Source organism: Plectropomus leopardus, chromosome 10 (genome assembly GCF_026936395.1).
Source record: "Plectropomus leopardus strain MGB_pleo_1.0 chromosome 10, ASM2693639v1, whole genome shotgun sequence".
Taxonomy (NCBI): Eukaryota; Metazoa; Chordata; class Actinopteri; order Perciformes; family Serranidae; genus Plectropomus; species Plectropomus leopardus.
Window position 1 is genome coordinate 35609597 of NC_142185.1, and position 15216 is coordinate 35624812.

Below are 15216 nucleotides of genomic sequence, written 5' to 3' on the forward strand. Positions count from 1 at the left end.
AAAAACCCAAAAGAAAGACTTTTCCGTTATTAGTCGGCCGTTCTCGTCTAAACGTGACCTCAGGCAGGTTGAAGCAGGTCATCACTAACTTTAGCCGCCTCCTCCTCTGAGGTCATCATCATGTCAGTAGCGAGTTGAACTGAAGGACCAATATCTGTTTTCTTATTGCAAGCTTTTAGTTGCATCTCAGCAGATTTCATCCTCGGAGGTCGAGGTCGCGCTCAGGGCCACGGTGACCCGGTGAGCTCAGCAGCAGCGGAGGTGCTTCGGGGCCGGGACCGCCGCTCTGATAATGGAAGGTGGTTCTCCAGGAAACGCAGAGGGAGTCCACCAGTCTGGGGCGTGAGGTGGGGCGGGGGGCTGGAGCCAGGGGTGCGGAGCAGCGGACGATGATGGGGCGGTGGGAAATGCTGGAGGAGGGGTGGCGTGTGGAGGCGAGGCGGAGGTGGGACAGGCGAAAAAGGCAGGCAGGCGAGGAGAAGGAAGGACGGGGAAGTGAGAACAGGAAACGCTGGTCAGAGCGGCGGGGGAGAGTGGAATGTTTTACAAGAAGCCCTCTCCGCCCTGCAGCGTCAGGGCGAGGGCGTCTGCTGTCGCTGCTGCTCAGACCGCCACCAGCCAGCGGGGGAGCTCATGTGTGACACGGTCACACACACCGCGTCTTATTACACACACACACACATTCTCCACAGGGTGACCCCTCACCGGCTTGGCACGGCTCGCAGCTCTTATATGCTGCGAGCGGGCCAGCGGCGGAGTCATCGCCCTCACATAGCCCACGAGAGAGAGGCTCATACTGGAGTTGTTTTTCCTCTGACACCTCCGAGGGAAGAGGAAGAGGAAAGGGGGAGGACAGAGAGGAAAGGAGGAGCGCAGAGGAGGACTCACAGGGCAGGGATGTCGGGGTGGAGCGCCACACCGGAGGGTTCCTTTAAAGGAGTCACAGCGCCGTCAGGCAGCAAACACACGCACGTATGCACACGCGTGTACGCATCAGTGACGTTCATTCGCAAATAAAAGTTTGCAATAACAACCAGATTTTGATCATTTGAATAATTGATATATGCATGATGATTATGAAGTATTCCTTTAACCCTCTGAAACTTGAGCAAATTAGTTTGATTTATTTCAAAAATGAGCAATGAGCAACTTAATTTACAAGACATGGGCCTAAAATTAGCAGAAAATTATTTTAAAAAATTATAAAGATTTAAAAAAAGTTACAGGAAAATAACCTGAAAATAAGAACAAAAAAGAAAAGAAAAGAAATATCAGAGAAAAAACCTTATATTGAAAACACACACATATATATATATATATATATATATATATATATATATGTGTGTATACATTGTTTTCTGTGGTATAATGTTAGGTATGTGTTTATAAATAATGTTCTCTGGACATATCAAAGCTTTTCATTTTAATGACTGATTTGCACATTTGTAATATGGAAGTTTTGTGTTTTATGTCCCTCTGCACACTTTTATCTTAGCTCTTAATATTGTTTTATTTATTTGAACTGTACATTTCTTAATGTATTCTTATGCACTTCGTTTAGATAAGTACTATTCAAATTAAGTTATTATTACTATTTTCCCCTTTTTTAATCTAATTTTCATTTTCTTGTCAGCTTTTACTAATTTCATGCAATTTATGGGGATTTCTTCCCAAGTCGCTCATTTCCTTTTCCTTTGTGTTTTTAAAAGGAATCAGATCATTTGGTTAGGTTTCAAGGGTTAAATAGCAAGCAAACATTATCTGAATGCAGCACAAGAAAACTGGTTTTGATCCAGGATTCAGAGGGAATGTGTTAACATGCGTAAAAAAAAGACGCCCAACAGGACAAAAAACACAAGAATTATCTGCAATAAAAATATGAAATCAAGATTGTAATGAAGCGGAATTATCCTTTAATACTCTGGCTGGCACTGACGCCGCTGTTATGACAGCTATTACTTTATATAGCTTAACCTATTAGTCGGCCAGTGCGTCACAATAAAAGTATTTCTGTGTGATGTAATTAGAGACGGCAGCGTAAGTAATGGAAAATTCAAGCATCACCTAAACACATCACAACTCAGTCCGCTGAGGAGGTTTCTCAGAGGTGCCCGTCTGTCAGCAGAGCTGCTGCTGAGGTTTCCCCGCGTGTCACTGAGAGTCCAGGGTTATCACAGGGTAACCAGACACATGCACGCACGCACATGCACATGCACATGCGCATGCACACACACACACACACACACAGGGCACACATGTTGCAGCAGGGCAGTGGAGAGAGATAAGACGAGGAGTCATGCCTCCCCAGCGTGACCATGACATCACAGTTGTATCTGTGTGCTCACTGTCTCCCTGTGCTAGAAACAGACTGGCCTAATATAGTCAGTGTGCAACACACACACACACACACACACACACACACACACACACACACACACACACACACACACACACACACACACACACACACACACACACACACACACACACACACACACACACAAGCATGAGCAAGGGGGTCTGACTGCCATATTTCCATCTCCTGTCCTTGGTTGCTTGCATGTGTTTCTCTTCTGAGGTCTTTGTGTGTGTGTGTGTGTGTGTGTGTGTGTGTGTGTGTGTGTGTGTGTGTGCGTGTGTGTGTGTGCATGTGTGTGCGCCATTTTAGTGAATGAAATGACGTCGCTGTTACGTCTGTTCTTGTCCATCACGGGCTGAGAGTTTCAGTCTTGGGGGAGACAGGTGCATGTATGACTCCATGCTGCTTATTTTGTGTGTGTGTGTGTGTGTGTGTGTGTGTGTGTGTGTGTGTGTGTGTGTGTTATGACATTAATGTCATTGCTCAGTTTATGATTTGACATTTACTCTGAGGATGTAAATTCTAAAAGAATAGAAATGACAACATAGAAAGATCTTTTTTGTGCTTGCTGGATTCGGAAAATGTGGGGCAGTTTTAAAAACGTTTGTTGTTTGTTTGTTTGTCACAGTGAGAAGTAACGTGTGCTTAGTTTAACCCTTTGAATCCAGAGCAAATTAGATGGATTTCTTACAAAAACATGGGGAGAGGGAGACAAACTGCTTAAAAAAAACACTGGCCAAAAGTTTAGCAAGAAATTAGTGAAAATTACGAGAACGCCTGGAAATAAGTTTTAAAAAACTAAAACAGAAAAGAGAGAAAGAAAAGGGGCGTGCTGCATGTCATCCCTTTTCTCTGCCCTTTATTCTCCTAAACTGTTCTTAAAATAATAAAGGCAAAAGCCCAAAACTTCAAAAAAGTAAACAAAAAAAAAGAAAATGGCCTCAAGAAAGTGATAACAACAATATAAATTTTCTTTTTTCTCCAACATAAATTTAAATACATAATGAAGACAATTCTTAATATACTCTCTGACATAATATATATACACAGTATATTACATCTAATAATCCCCCCCAGCTAATCTTCTGACAAATGCCTGTATGTTATGTTATGTATTGTTTCAGAGGTTTAAACGGCGGTAAACGGCGTCTGAATGCGCCACAAGTGAAGTGATATCGATGCAGGTGTTAAGGGGTTAAATGTATAAAACTGTCTGTGGAGATATCGGAGCACAGCTGTCCAGAAACGTCCCATCAACACCTTTGACCATGCGTGACGCACACGCCTCAGATGTGCGGCCATTATTTGGTGTATGAATTGGATGCATGAAATATGGCTGACACTGAGGAGCCACGTGCTAATCACCTCTGACAGAAATACCCGTTTTTCTCTTGGATTTTATTCTCCCGTTCAGGAAGACAATTTATTCACTTCACGGGTGGAAAATCTGCCATTTCTGCATTTTACTGCTCTGTGAGATTACCATGGAAACCCACTGTAGCAACGTATCATCACTGCTTTTCTCTCTGTCTCCTCGCCTCTGTCACTGTCTCCCCCATCGTCTAAAAAACGCAATCGAAAGTCCAAAAGCTGAGACAATTTAAACAACTCATAAAGCTAAATGACACTGTTTCCCGTCTCTCTGAAGCCTGATTTATGAGTCCTCAACAGAAATTTAAGAGCAGCACAATGTTTTCAATTTCTGCAAAAGGTTTCAGTTGTCGCCCTGCCACATTTTTTCTGCCGTTTCTGTTGCTTGGTTTAATCTGCAAAGACAATTTAAATAAGTAAAGTAAAGTAAAGTTTAAAACATGAAATAAAACATAAGCATGATAATAAAAATTTAAAGAAAAATTTAAATTAAAAAAAATTTCTCAAGAAGTAGCTTTAAAAGTTTTAGGGACTGTTTGACGCATTTTACATTCTTTTCATTCTTAGTTATTTTGATTAATTTTGGCTGCTGTGTTCATGCATACGACATAAAGTTTGGCAAGATTATTTATTTTTGTTTAATCTTGGAACTTCCTTTTTGGGTTTTTTTTTTCATCTAAAAACAGCATCATAACAAAAGATTTAAAATTCTGAAAATTTTTGAGAAAAAAAATCATCTAAATGAAAGTAAAACATCATATTAATGTATAGTATTTTTAAAGCTTGATTTTTTTGTATGAGTGTGTGTAATATCAAAGCCGGCCCTAAGGGTTAAATTCATGTCTCTGCAAAACATTTCAGTTGTCGACCGCTCGCATTTTTTACAGTTTTTTACAGAGTCTCTTTCTGTTGCTTTAATTTGAACATAATCTGCACAGAAAGCTGTTGAAATAACACAAATATCCAACTGCACATGTGGTTTTAACTTATTCACATATCGCTGCAGATTTCTCTCCTCCCACAGCTGGCAGGAGAGTAAAATCAATGAATTAATAAGTAGAAATACTGCACTAATGCCCAGGAGGAAACTGATTCCTGCAGTCGCTCTGCTGCCAAAGCATCGAGAATTATAGAGGCAGAAATAAGAGGTATCAAAAAAAAAGTAAAGATAAAGATAAAATAAAAATACACAAATAAAATAAATGATGTGCATTAGTAAAAAACATAAAATACAAGTATGTGCATTATGCTTCAATTTCACACCAGTGTGCAAAATTCAAAAATGTAAAATATGTTTGATATGTTGAGTTTGTAAAGAATGTAAATGTATAGCATTATAAAACACACAAACGTGCCTTATGCTACATTACGATGTACAAACTAGTATGTAAAGGCTTACAAATATTTATAAAAAATGGGTTTGACCACTCAAAGTACTTTCACACTACAAGTCACACTCACACATTCACACACTGGTTGCCGAGGCGACCGTACAAGGTGCAGCCTGCTACTCGGTTTTTTAAACATTTACACACTGATTAAACAGCCATCAGGAGCAATTTGGGGTTCAGCAGTTTGTCCGAGGACACCGTGACACGTTGACTGGAGGAGCCGGAGATCGAACCACCAGCCTTACGCTTGGTGAACGACCCGCTCTACCTCTGAGCTAAAGTCGCCCACACGCGTCACGTTACAGCATGAAACACAATAGATACCACACAGTAGAAATAAGACCAACAAATATTATATACGGTATATTTCTGTGCAGGTATACCAAAGATTTATGTCATTTTTAAGCGTATTTTACGTAAATTAGGACACTTAAGAAGTTGAATAATCCTGGATCTGACGTGAAAAATATTTTTATTCAGTAAATGTTTGCTGTTAGTCAGTCTGCTGAGGACAGCTGGACAGGCCGGGGTCCCCTCTGATGTCATCGACAAAACAAAATTGTTACTGTTACTGTTAATTGTTACTGCCGCCGACCAGCAGAGTATCATACTGCCGCAACGGGTGCCATCTAGCTGACTGGCGGCGTATCATACTGCCGCAAAAAGTGTGATCCATTATAAACTGACACCAACAACCAGCCAATCATACCACCGCAAAAACAATCTGACACCAGATTAACTTAAGCGCCGTTATTTAACGAAATAAGAGCAGACTTGAATTTTGAGGTCGTTTTGTGATTCGATGTGTCTTCTCAAATTAAGTTTAAAGCAGCCTGGACAGTAACGTTTTTAATATTTTCTTTTCAAAGTGTAATTCACTCTTGTTTTTCTTTTCTTTTTCTGCATAATTATTTGAATATTTGCAATAACTCACATTATTTAGTGACTCATCAGCAGATTTTAGAGTCAATACTTTTATCTAAAACACGCAGCCGCCGCGGCTCTTTTTTTGCGTCTCTCTTTCCTGTCGTTTGAATTCTTTGACTTTATCTCCGCGCCTCCTCTTTATCTCTCTCTCTCCGTCACTCGCCGCTCTGGTCAGCCATTAAACTGCCTCTCAAGCCGACCCTGCAGAATTCCCAGGCTGCTCGGCTGCCCGAGTTCACACCTTTTTGTCCACAGGAATCTCAGGAATCCCCAGCTTCCTTTCCACCGCAATCTCCATTGTGTGTGTGTGTGTGTGTGTGTGTGTGTGTGTGTGTACACGGAGGAAAGGCCCCCGCCTGCCTCGTGCGTGTGTGTTGAAACACTTCTCCGCCCTTGTATCCACCCAGAGAAAGCGAGCAGGCGGTGCTCCGTTTGTGCCCACAATAGACTGAGTCACTTTCTAAAATGGCAAAGCTGTCGGTTACTGTCAAACTTTACTCAGGAAGACAAACTTAACCGGAGACTTTTAATGTCAAACTGCAGCTCACGATGTGAACACGGCAGCTCTTAAATCTCAACGGCAAACGCACAAACTGAACCGTCCTCGATCACACCTGAACCGATCACGAGTCCCATCCTGACATACAGAGATCGTGTTTGATATATTTAACATTCAACAGTTTGAGAGCCAAAAACTCATTCGCTCAATTATTCAAAATACACAACAAATACGGAAAACGGAGAAACTCAACCTGCTTTTCTTGGGGGCCACTTTTGCAAAATGACAGGAGGCCAGGGGCCATTCGCAGCAGCAGGATTTTAGGATTTTTTAAATATTTCTGAGATTTTTGCACTTTTCTAAGATTTCAGGACATTTCTTAGAATTTAGGGCGTTTCTAGGATGTTTGGATGTCTCTGTGATTTTAGGACATTTCTAGGATTTAGGAGCGTTTCTAGAATTTCAGAAAGTTTCGAGGACTTCAGGACATTTGTGATATTTTAGGGTATTTCTTGGATTTGGGGATGTTTCCAGGATTTTGGTACATTTCTAGGATTGTAGAACACATCTAGTGTTTTAGGACGTTTCTAGTATTTTAGGACATTTGGAGGATTTAAGGATGTTTCTCGGATTTTAGGCATTTCTAGGATATTAGAACATTTCCAGGATTTTAGGACATTTCAAGGATCTTGGGACATTTCTTGGATTTTGGGACATTTCTTGGATTTTGGGACGTTTCCAGGATTTTAGGACATTCCTCAGATTTTAGGCCATTAGACGCCTAAGCTAGGACCTCTGTCGGGGGTGTGGGGGATCCTCCACTGGCACTTTTTGACAAACAAACTCTATTTTGTTGCTGTTTTATGCACTCTGGCACTTTTTGTATATTAAAAGTAGAAAAACAACTCACAGCGGGAATCACTTTTATTTCTATTACTCGGGAAACGGTTCACTCTATCAGGGGCCAGATTCGGCTGGTTTGCTGTAAACTGAGTATCACTGAGGTTCACTGTCAATTAAATTTTTCCTATCATGATGATTTTTGTACTCTAAATTATTTTCTGGTTAAATGCTCTTAGATGAGTAATTTGTTGAGGTCGTTCCGCTGCACTATTTTCATTCTAACGTGAAATTAGCCCCTTGTTAAGAAAAATATTTTAAAAAATGATTTCCCGATGACTCATTGTCCTTGGCTTGCAGAGCAGCTGAATAACAAAAAAAAAAAATCTGGAATAATCTGTGATATTGCTGCATCTGGCAGGCAAAAAAAAACAGGTCGAGCTGAAATAGAATAAGATGTTCAGAGCAGCAAACGGGAGGAGAAAGCAGCCGCAGCAGAGGACGGTGCTCCTCTATAAACCTCCCGCAGGTTAACGCTGAGGTCCGTCTGCAGGTCTGGAGTCATTTACCCGCTCCGACCCTGAGTCATCGCACGGCTTGAGCCCGGCCTGCTGCCGGGGCTCAGCGGCACACACTGAGCACAATGAGAAACACGCAGAGAGCCATTCACCGGGTCGCCACACGACAGGCGCTGATTCACCCACACCCACTCGCTCCGCGTCCACACTGACACCCAGCAGAGACGCACACGTACAGGTCGGCGGCTGTAAAGATGCGGCGGAGGTGATTTAAGCCAGAAGTTCTCAACTTGGCGTCAGAGGCCATGACATCATTTCTGAGGCGGGAAGAAAATTCTGATTCATTTTCTTGACTTTTAAAGAGAAAATTTCTTGTGAAATACAGGATAGTTTTATCTCTAATAAATTCCTCGCTTCTTAAACTTCTCACAACTCACAGACACACAAAATCAGTGTGTCACAAGCAGGGCCGCAGCACCAAAGTCTGGGGCCCAGAGATATGCCTTTGTGCTGCCCCTCCCACCTTTTTTATTTTCTTGAAATAAGTCCATTTTCTTGTCCATTTTTCTTATATTTTTCCCTTTCTTGACATGAAAATTAAGTCGATGCACTCTTTTTGAGAAAATGTTTCTAAAGCATCGGCACACTGCATCAGGGGTTAGAGGGGACTCTGGAGAACTAAAAGAAAACATTGGTTTTATTTATTTATTTTTTTTATATTTTTGCGGGCTGCCTTCACACTCTGAAACCTGGAGTGCCGTCACTTCGCTTGTGCTGCACAGACGCCTTTTACAAGCATAAAAACCTCTGAACTCAGCAAATAGGTTTGATTTCCTTTAAAAATAAACATGGGTTACAAGTCAGTAATTTTGGAATTTAAAAAACATTTTCTTAAAGGAAAAATATTTCTAATAATCATAATTAAAATAAAAAATAAAAAAATAAAATATATAAAATAAAAAAAATTTTGCAGAATGATTATAATTTTTAAGCCATTTTTTATTTTTATTCCCGTGTTATTTTTTGTTTGTTTGTGTTTGTTTTTCTTCACCATTTGTTGTTTGTTTCTTTATTTGTTTTAGGGTTTTGGTTCTTTTGTGCTCGTCCCATGTTTTTAAAAGAAATCAGGCCAGTTTGCCCGGGTTTCAAAGGGTTAAAATCTTAAATTGACTGGATTTGAGGACAAGTGAATGTAATTTTTTTTTTTATTTGCTTATTTTGCTCGGGGCCCCCTCCCACTGGGGCCCGATCAGTCCCACTATGACGCTCCGGGTCATAAGCTGCTTCCGGTCTGAAACGGTTGTGAACGTCTGACCTCGCAGATTGTTCTTCGGGGTGACAATGCAGACGAGAGACGTGCCTATATAGGTCAAATATTACTTAACCCCGCCTCGCTACATGACTCACCGAGGTTACTTAAATAGTTATGAATGGAGGCGGACAAAGGCGGCTCTCCCGCTCCACTAAAAATGTGAGTGTGTGCGTGTGCGTACCACAATGTGTGTAGCGGGAGCGTAGCATGGGTGCAGCATGGCTTTTGATGAGTCACACGGCGTCCTGTGAGTAACAAACCAACTATTCCTGAAGTTTGAGACTCCCATTGAAAAACGCCAGCCCACCCTCGCCCCAAACACCACGAGGGAGGAGGAGGGGGAGGAGGGAAGAGGCGGGGCCGGGTGGAGCAGGAGCCGACTGTTGATAGGTGTGGTTGGCAGCGATGGCGTGGCAGAGAGAAGTGGGGTAAAATAGCAGGATGTAGGTGAGAACAGGGCGGTGAGGCGGGGAGCGGGGGGGCGGCGCGGGGTCAGGATGGGAGGTGAGGAGGAGCTCCTGGTTCGGGGTCAGCGGACAGTAACGAGGCTGACCGTGTCATCACTGTCGGTACACTCCGGTACTTTCTTTTTAGCAGCTGTGGTCACCGCGGGGTGACTCGCCCGTTTATTGACTGTCTGCTCTTGTAAACTCTGGTACTTTCTGTCATCACAGAATCACAGCACAACATTTTCATCACACATCTGTTCACAAAAGTGTTCGTGAAGGAAACTGAAGACGAACCTTTTAATTTCGCCTTTAAGCAGCTCTCACTTGGCTGCTGCACAAGATGTTGTATTTTTCTTACTTTTATGCATTTTATTTAAGCTATTTTTATGCTTATTTGTGTTAATAATGTCAGTGGGATTTATTTCATTTATTTTGTTTTCCATTTGGTGTTATGCATTCTGTGCATTCATTTATATCTCACCTTTACTAGTATTATCATGTGGATTTTATCCATTTGAAGGTATAGTCTATGTATTATGCTCTGATCTTATTTTAGTTTTACATGCAGGGTGCATTTCTTGTATGAAAGGTGCTATACAAATTAAGTTTATCATTATTATTATTATTATTATTATTATTATTATTATTATTATTATTATTATTATTATTATTAAATTTCTTGATTTTAGCACCATGGGAAGCGTTACAAGTCTTAAATCTTTGCTCCAAAGTCCCAAGTCCTAAACTCTGAGTTTTTTCAGGGTCCCTACAGCTTAAAGCAAGTAAAAGTTCAAGTTTTTTAGTTTTTTAAGATCTTATTTCTTTTCACGTTAATCTGACAGGAGAGCATGTGGCGAACTGAGCGCTTCATTTTTAACAAAACGAAATTTAAGACAAATATTATAACAATCAAAGCTGAATAAAAAAGAAATCACAGTTTCAGGTGAAATATTTCATGTAACATAAACATGACCTCTCTGGTGACTTTTGTGCACGGTGGAAAATTTAATATAAAAATATATAGAAATATGATGATACCAATTATTTTCAGATTTTACAACGCACCAGTTTGCAATGTCTGAGTATTTTTAAGACTGAAGACGATTAAATACCAATTAACCCTTCGAAACCTGGAGCATATCGCTTTTCTTGTGCTGTTTGTAGACGCCTTTTATAAGTATTTAAACCTTTGAAATCACGTGCAAATTAGATTTTTTTATAAATCCACGTGACATGAAATGTTCCACAAAATGCAAGAAATTAGTAGATTTAGAAATCTGTTTTTTAAAAAACTAGGGAAAATCTATATTTATAAATATCACATTATGTGCATTATGCATTATGTTAAACTACATATTATGTTCCAAAATGATTATAATTTGTTTTTATGTATTTAAGTTTTATTAGCCTACTTATTTTGGGTAAATTCTGTACTTTCTTGTAAGTTCTTGATAACATTTGAGTTATTCCTCCTTTCATTGCCATCGTCCCACGTTTTCAGCATAAATCGAGACAATTCTTCTTGGTTTAATAAATTCATTGAATTTTAAGAGTTTTTAAGGATCTGTGGGTCGAGTCTAAAGTCATTTCACTTTTGACTCGAGTCCAAGTCATGTGACTCGTGAGTCCACACCTCTGCTGAAATCTACGAAACCGCAGAAACAAGACGCACATAAAGTGTGTGTGTGTGTGTGTGTGTGTGTGTGGGTGGAGAGTGAAGTGCTGCCAGTGAGGCTGGAAGTCATAAAGACCCCTCTGCTGTGGCCGCTGTGTGTGTTTTCAGTGTGGGGGGGCCGCTGCTTGTGTCCCTGCCTCCTTTCCCTTATTTAGAGACGGGTCCCTTTTTTTTTTTCTTTTTTTAAAATTTTTTACAGACGCCCCAACTCTCTGGCAGGGGAGTTTCCTGCTTTTGAAGACCCCGGGCACGCACGCACACACACACACACACACACACACACACACTTACAGAGAGAGAGAGAGAGAGGCTGCCCTTCCTTTTTTTCCTCCTCCCTCTCCCCCTCCCTCTTCCCTCCTCTCTTTTTTCTGAATGGATGTCCTCTCTCTAACCTCAATTGAGAGCTGTGTAACAGGACACTGCCCTCCGCCGCACAGGCTCGGCCCCCTCTTTAACAGCCACACTATAAGAGAGTGCAGCGTCGCTCCTGAGTGTGTGTGAGAGAGTATGTCGGACAGTGTCGGCGAGGGAGAGCAGGGAGGGTGAAGGGTGAGAGAGGAGAGGAGAGAGGAGAGGAGGCTGCTGTGAAACATGTGATAGTTTGGCGGGGCTTATAGGGAGTTTAACGGCTGTAGTGTCTCCAGAGCTCTGGGAAAGCACCTTTAGCCCAGAGGGAGCCTCACACACACACACTCACACACACACACACACACACTGTCTATGTGTGTGTGTGAGAAAATGTGAGCGAGAGAGAGCCGGCTCTGCTGCTGTCACTTTAAGCCTGTTACTGATTACACTCAGAAGAATGCAACGGGAGGAGGAAAAGAAAAGAAAAGAGATGAGGAGGCATGTGAGGATGAAATCTTTGAGGCAACTTTGGTGTGACACACGGCCGTGGACGGCAGTGACGTGGGTGAGAAGTCTTACCCAATCTCTCTCCTGTCTCTCTTTTTTCTGCTGGACATGTGAAGGGGGGACCTCTTTGAAGGACAGCACCCAGAAATGGAGGAAAAAAAAGACACCAAGAGAGACAGAATGAGGAGGAGGAGGGGGTTCCCTCACTCCAAAGCTCAGCGCCGGGAGGAAACTCTCACCCAGACGGGTAAGTGAAAAAAGAGAGAGAAAAAGGGGGGAAATAGTCCCAGAAAGTGGAGCTGCTGCTGTTGATGGATATCATATGTTACAAGTTAAAGGTTGAGAAACTGCTCCCAGATCCGTGCGAGCAGAGGAGGAAGCGCTCAGCGCCGCTCTGTAGACTGTCAGCGAGCTCTGATGGAAAGTTTCTCTCTAAAAAAGCGTCAAGAGGAAGTCACATGAAGCCGGTGAATGATCATAATTTGTGGTGTTACCTCACAGTGTGACTACAGAAGAGCTGATTCATGGTTACATAGTGTGTGTGTGTGTGTGTGGTGTGTGTGTGTGTGGTGTGTGTGTGTGTGTGGTGTGTGTGTGTGTGTGTGTGTGTGGTGTGTGTGTGTGTCTGGGGCTCACAGGTTAAATGGACGGTATATCTGTGATACTTGACAGCGTTTTAAACGCTGGCGTGAGGTGCAGCCGTGTGATAAAAATAGGTCTTTGTGGTTAATAGGTTTTTTCGTGCAGAGGAACCACTTCCTCTCTGGGCTTCAGTCACGCTGTGCGTCTTCACCCCCCACCCCCCTCGCGTCTTTCGTTTGACACAGATAGCACAGTCCACTCCTCCTGCTCGGCAGCAGAGGGCATGAATGAACTGAGCGTATGGGTGTGTGTGTGTGTGTGTGTGTGTGTGTGTGTGTGTGTGTGTGTGTGTGTGTGTGTGTGTGTGTGTTGGGGGGGGGTGATACAGTATCATACAGCACGGACAGCGCAGTGTGGCTTCTTTATGAATGGACATGGCAGCGGGCTGATGTGATTGGCTGTGAGAGAGAGTGACGACTGCAGAGCCGGGACTTGATGTTTAGATTCATTCTCGCTGTCGCCGCCGTCTCTCCTGGTTACCACCTCTTAAAACTCTGTGTGTGTGTGTGTGTGTGTGTGTGTGTGTGTGTGTGTGTGTGTGTGTGTGTGTGTGTGGGGAAAATGTGTGTCAGACGCAGAGAGAGTGTGTGTGTGTGTTTGAGAGGTTGTGTGAATCAGTGCTGGTGGTTCTGGGTTACATGTGTTTGTCTAAAGGGGGCTTAGTCACAAGCTGAACAGTGGTGTGTGTGTGTGTGTGTGTGTGTGTGTGTGTGTGTGTGTTTGACTGTTTTTATAAAAAGCGGTGGCTCTCTGCCCGGCTGTTGTTCTTCAAATGATCTCCCACTCTGTGTGACTCAGACGACGCTCTCTCTGCAGCTATCATTACTCTTACTCACTTGTAATGTAATAAGAGGGCAGGCCTCCAGCCTTCGGATGTAATAATGCTCCTCGCTGAATCACTCGGATAAACTCGAGACGCTGACTTGTCCTGCGTGGCTGCGCTGACATGTCGAAAAACCTGGAGCAGCATCAATTTGTTCCACAATTTGCAAGAATTCAACAGATTTAGATTTTTTTTTTTTTAAAGCTAGGATAAAAAAAATGTCTCAGGGGTAAAAAAAAAAGGAAAAAAAATGTTAAAATCTATATCTAATTATCATAATTGCATATTTAAATGGTGGTATAGAATTTTAATAATTAATTTAAAATAATACAATAATTTAAAGCACTTTTCCCAGGTCATTTTTTGTTTATTTAATCTTTATTTTTAATAATTTTCAGGAAATTTTCTTGCACTTTTTACAAATTTCTTGCTATTTTTTTCTTTTTATTTTAAAAATGCAAAGAGTAAAAAGGGAAAAAAAGATAAAAAAAACTTTACTGTAAATACAGTAGATGTCCATCTCAAGACTCAATGTATAAATTGCCTGACAAAAATAGGTTTTCACAGTTTTGGGGTAAAGTGATGTTTTAACCCTTTGAAACCTGGAGCGACATCACTTTTCTTGTGTTGCGTTCAGTTGCCTTCACAAGTATTTAACCCTTCACAGTGAACAAATTGGTTTGCTTCCTTTTGAAAACATGGGAAAAGGAAATGAGCAAATTGGTGATAAAAAAAATACTAGCACTGGAAATGGATTTATTTTAAAGATAGGGAAAAATGTTCAAAAAATCTATATTTCTTGTTGTAATCAGATATTTAGAATTATTTTACAGAATTCGTATTATTCTTAAAGCCCTTTTTCAGGCCGCTTACTTGTTTTGTTTTTCTTTTTCTCTTCTTTTGTTTTCTTGTTTTTGGGTCATTTCTTCTTAGATGCTTATTCCCCCTTTCCTGTGTTTTTTTATAACAAAAACAATCAAATTTACTCAGCTTTCAAAGAGTTAAACCACATTACATTTTTATTTTGTTTTAGTCATTGTTACTCAAAATATCCTCAATTTCTGAAGTATCTCCTAAAAAAAGTACATGAAAAACCACCACAGGTGAATAGTCTGTGCACATAATTAAAAGAAGATGCATTAAAAGCTGATTTTATCATTAGAAAATAAAATCAGAACAGTATTTCCCTGTTTAAGCAATATTTCCCACATTCATTTTCAGGTGGACGGATATTTTAAAACATTCCTGAGTAAAAGTTATGAATCTTTCATATGATTTTTTGACATGTGTCAGTAATATTACATCTAACGTTACATTAAAAACTGTTTAAACACACATCATGCACGCAGTGTGATTAACGGACTGAAACGTGCCCTGTGCTTCCTCCTTTCCTCGCGGTCGCCCACGCCTGTTAAAAAAAAGAGGGCGTGGCTCTAGTGAAGTCCACTTTAGATGACATGGGACACTGTAATTGGCTTAGAGACATAAATAAGTGTGCATTTGGGCGGTGTCCAGATGACACTAATCATAGATCTAGACATCCTAGAAAAGTGCA

At 41.3% G+C, this 15216-nt stretch overlaps 1 long non-coding RNA gene across 3 annotated transcripts in view; it reads left to right on the top strand.

Moving 5' to 3' along the window:
• LOC121948786 (uncharacterized) overlaps positions 1–15216 on the top strand; it is a 39844-nt gene that overhangs the window by 12136 nt on the left and 12492 nt on the right. The window contains exons 1-2 of one of the 3 annotated variants that reach the window (XR_006106185.2): positions 12067–12191; positions 12313–12443. This is a non-coding gene — a long non-coding RNA (uncharacterized LOC121948786). Of the gene's footprint in view, positions 1–12066; positions 12192–12312; positions 12576–15216 lie in introns of those variants that run through there. The other 2 variants (XR_015777734.1, XR_015777735.1) reach the window with 2 other exon arrangements.